Raw genomic sequence first — 4,896 nt, forward strand, 5'->3', positions numbered from 1 at the left:
ACGGCGGGTCGACGCCATTTGCAATGCCGGATGTAAACAAACCCTTGAGTTCCGGTTTCCGTTAAAGTTTCGGTTTTGCTATGTAGTTTTGCGATTGCGCCGTCGCAATTTTTTTACTTTCTCGTATTCTATGTAGCATATTTTAACTTCTTTCTATACTGGTAAAATAAAGCAGTTTTGCAGATTTTGTTTTGAAGTGATTCCGTGCTGGGAATAAAACTCTGCTGGGAATCACTGGAAACCGTGAAATAGAAACCGCCAAGGAGACAAGTTGTTTCTAAGCCAAGACCATCCGACGTCTCTACGCTTGCGCGCCGTTTACGTTTTGGCGCGCTGGAGCATGGAGGAAGAAAAAAAGTTGGAGCCTGGAATTCGTTTTTGGCGCCATGGCAACTTCGCAAAGCGGTGAGTGCTTCGCATTTATTACTTATTGTAAACATGGCTGAAATCTGTGAGCGCCAATTTCGCCGCGTAAGGAAACGGCGCCTTGAGGCATGTCTAGAGCTCGCTGCACCCTTAGAAGCGGATGTGTTGGCAGTGAGTTGTGTGCCGCATGCAAAAAGACAGCGTGTGTGTGAAAATTCTGTGCCGCGCACGACACTAACCGTGGACGTAAGCGCTCCTGTTCCGTCACCAAGCTTCGCATATGGAGATGATCGGTGTGCACAAAGAAGTGACAACGAAGAGAGCGCCTGCGTAAGCGTGCAGAGTTCTCGAGGTGACCGCGAATCTGGTCATGGTCGAGGGGATGGCCGTTTAGAACAGATGTGCGCATCGGCTGATGTTACAAATGATGAAGCACAGCACGACGTTGATGCTGTCGACTTCCAACGTAGCCTGCAGTTATGGGCATTGGAATCCAAGTCCTCGCACAAAGCAGTCACATCGTTGCTCGGAGTGCTCCGCAAGCACAAATGCCTTGCATCGCTTCCATCCACCGCCAGAACTTTACTGAAAGCTCCAAAGTCTACGCATGTTTTGACCATGGCAGGAGGGAAGTTCCATCACTTTGGCTTGGAGGCAGGTCTACGGCAAGCGCTGCAAAGCTGGAGAGAGCTGCCTACAGAACTTGTCATCAACGTCAATGTTGATGGCCTCCCCATCTCGAAGAGCTCGAAGGGACATTTTTGGCTTATTCTTGGTCTTGTGAAGAACTTGAAAGGTGCTGCCCCATTTGTCATTAGTGCATTTTTCAGCGACAGCAAGCCCACTGATGCGAACAAGTTCATGCGTAAGTTTGTTGAAGAACTGAACGCTCTTGGCACTTCTGGCATTGTTGTTGGAACGGCGAGGATTCCCGTACGGCTGAATGCCCTAGTTTGTGATGCGCCGGCGAAAGCTTTCGTGCTATGTATTAAGCATCACACAGGCTATTACAGCTGCTCGAAGTGCACCATCAAAGGCCGTTACAGAAAGAAAAGGGTCTGCTTTCTTGGCACAAAATGTGCATTGAGGACAGACCGCTCCGTTCGGCGCAAAACACAGTGGCAGCACCACACTGGGCGTAGTATTCTAGCAGCACTTCCTATAGATCTCGTGAAAGATGTGCCTCTGGATTACATGCACCTTGTCTGCTTGGGTGTCGTGCACAAGTTGATCGTGCTGTGGTTTCATGGGCCAAAGAAAATGAGGCTTGGCAGGAAAGTGCGCTTAGCACTTTCAAAGCGCAATGTTGTGCTTGCACAGTTCGTCCCATTCGAGTTCAACCGAAAACCACGCAGCCTAGCAGAACTAGACAGGTGGAAGGCCACAGAATTTCGGTTTTTCCTGTTGTATGGGGGACCAGTGTTGTTATCGTCCCTTCTTCCTGATCACATGATTCAACATTTTCTTATGTTGCATGTGGCAATCACCCTGTTTCGATGCCTAGTGTCACACCAAGTGAGGTTCAGTATGCTGGACAGCTTCTTGACATTTTTGTACTACGCTTTGCTGCTATCTATGGCCAGCATCATGTGTCGCATAATGTGCATGGGCTCAGTCATCTTGCAGCCGACGTTGAGCACCTTGGGCCATTAGATTCATGGAGTGCTTTTCCATTCGAAAACTACATGAGTACACTGAAGAAGATGGTCCGAAAGCCAGAGTTCCCACTTGAACAGCTCTGCAACAGACTGGCAGAACAAGCACCATTGTTCGAGAAGGCTGTAAAAGTGGACGACAGGCTACTTTTTAGTGGACCACATAACCGTGGGCCACTTATAGGCCCTTGTCAAGGGTAGCAGTTTCAGAGAGTTAAGCTACCAGGCAATGTTGTTTTTGATGCTGGAAAGAAGAACAGCTGTTGCGTGCTAGCTGATGGGTTCATGGTAGTCATTGAGAACATTGCACATCTGCCATCAAAGGCACCTTGTATCATAGGGAGGAAGTTCCTACAGCGCAAAGACCTATATTCCTCCCCTTGTCCATATGGCAATGCTTGGGATTCATGTTGTTTCACAACTGTCGAACTTGAGATTTTGGCCACTCGAAAGTGTTGAGCAAAAATGTGTGAAGCTTGCTTTTAAGCGCGAAACTGTTGTTTTTCCTCTTTTACATACACGATAGCTACTTTGTTTTCAACTGTGTTTCTTTGTCACTGCCAGTCATATTGTCCTTTGTAAATAATAAACCTACTTGTTTTTCTCTTTTTCCCGGGGAAAACAATGACATTGCAATCGTGCATAAGAAGTGGATTACTGGAGACGACTGCTTGTGGCCGCCCCGGATGAAAGACGTTAGAAGTATTCTGAAAGGAGGGGCCACACCGGGGCCTGACTGGAGCAGGGTGTGCTGCTGCATACTACAGGCGTATGGTAATACTGTGCTTGCTTTTTACCCTTGTTATTTAAAATGGCAGACATCTTTTGATGGTGAATTTACTATGATATAAGTTTTGCTGTTGCCCTGCAAAAGCAATGTGCTGTTCAAGGTAGTTGCTAAACGATCTTGCTGTTTTGGGTCGTACATGTTTTATTAATTGTAGCAGAAGAAATGGTCCTCTTTTATTGTGTCATTTAACTAGTCACTACAAAGCTTTACTCTTAGCTATCCCTATGCATAATTTGGGGTGTAGGTAAAAATTGTCCCGGAAAAATTGGTAGCACAAAACACGTTTGGGGAAAGGACAGGGGTACACCTCTTCACTGTTCCAAAAGGATTGTTTTAAGCAGGAAACATGGCATGAACAACTAACCTACAACCAACTTTGTGTTGTCTCTTTATGTTATATAATTTTAAAACTCTGGTAGCTCGAGTCTCGGTTGTTTGTTGTTCAGGCTTACTATCCATGCAACCTTGCTTTAGGGGTAGGCGATTGATCGATTAACCTACCGAATGATCGATTAATGCATTGTTCGCAAATAAATTCTTTAACCTGTTAATCGGTTGAACTCACACGAGGCGAGTAGACCAGATATTAAGCTCCCCAAAACGTTGCATAAGCATGCTTGAGGGAATCGCCTCACATAGCAACAAACCATTTTTATAATACCATGGTTAATTGCAACCGCATATAGTCGAAGACGAGAGGCGGCGGCCTCACTCCTTAGAGAAATAGCGACAGTTCAAGGTGCGTTCGTGCCACATCTGTACCACACGAGGGTTTGTTTAGTCCACTTCGACTCAGTCGCTTTAAAATGCGGGAATGTATACGGTTTCAACGCTTCTGTGTTGATTACCTGATGGCAAGAAATGAGGCTTGGAACTCGAAATCTGTTAATATTTTTTATTGTTTCTGTAACCCAAACCAACTGATAAACGAATCATTTAATCAATTATTGCCTGCCAATTGACTAAATTAAAATTTTTATTCGATGCTCAGCCCTACCATCCATCCGTCTGTACCAAATTTTCTTTGTTAGATTTTAGCCTCCAGAAGCGTTCATTTCTGGCCCTTATATGAATATTAAAGCATCCCATCTGTTTCTCCACTGTTAGCTAAAACTCAAATGGAGGAAATTAAAACCGCAAAAAAGTTCAGATCTTACCAACTTGAAAGGAAACACATCAACCCAAGCATGGGACCATTTTTTCCTAGATTAGCACTGGGACCATTTTTTCCGGGAACATTTTTGCGTGTCCTATAATTTGGCATGGTTGTATTTTAGCTACAACTGTTGTATACTTTCCCATTCATTTTCATTTCTTTGACTTTTCTATACCTGCTTAATATCTTGTGAGTGTGTGGCACCCCTGAAGAGTCAATTGCAAAAATATTTTCAGAGAACTACAAAAAAGCACCCGATGCCTTAAGAAAGGCAAAGGCAGACCTCCAGTCTGACGAAGATTTGGGGCGCGGCAAGCAGGAAGAGGAAAAAAGCTGGTTTCTATGAGTGCAAATAAATTTCATAACAAGGATACTTTGTTTTATCTCTATTTGTGTGTTTATTCATACTGTTACCGATGTCCTAAAAAGGAACTAGGAAGGTAAAAAGATGCTCTCCTGAGGATGTGCTGAGGATGTCCTGAGGCCGGACATCTGGACCTTTTTAATATATTTTGAGGATCACTTGAGGTCGTCCTCAGGACGTCATAATGTACTCGAATTGTCATCCTGAGGATGTCCTCAGGATGTCTTGGTGTTGTCTGGGGTGGTTAGCACGTCGCCCTCACGCAGCTCTGTATCGTCGAATCATCGCTGACTGTCCGAACGAAGCTTGCAGCTAAGCCAATGCAGCGACCGAAGCTGTGTGTGTGTGTGCATCGCCTCCTATGTGTAGCGTTCGTTTCGCGATGAAATGCGACGTTGTACTTCTGCGGGTGGATAGTGCTTCCCATGGTCTGGATTATCTTTCTCGAACGACGAACGACTCAACCTCGCATGGGGTATGTGTAGTGTGCCTGGCTAAAAGCCTTCTCGCTTGCGTGCCAGAGTTCTTGCTGTTCGTCCCCGCAAACAAGGCGCGAGGTGAGTGC

At 45.4% G+C, this 4,896-nt stretch overlaps 1 pseudogene; it reads left to right on the forward strand.

Annotated features, from left to right (window-relative positions):
• The first annotated feature begins 424 nt into the window (after nt 1-424).
• LOC144173677 (uncharacterized) lies at nt 425-4,490 on the forward strand (annotated as a pseudogene).
• The last annotated feature ends 406 nt before the right edge of the window (nt 4,491-4,896 follow it).

The sequence above is a fragment of the Haemaphysalis longicornis genome, unplaced genomic scaffold (genome assembly GCF_048455015.1).
Source record: "Haemaphysalis longicornis isolate Haplotype H1 unplaced genomic scaffold, Haemaphysalis longicornis Haplotype H1 scaffold_1, whole genome shotgun sequence".
In the NCBI taxonomy this organism is placed as follows: domain Eukaryota; kingdom Metazoa; phylum Arthropoda; class Arachnida; order Ixodida; family Ixodidae; genus Haemaphysalis; species Haemaphysalis longicornis.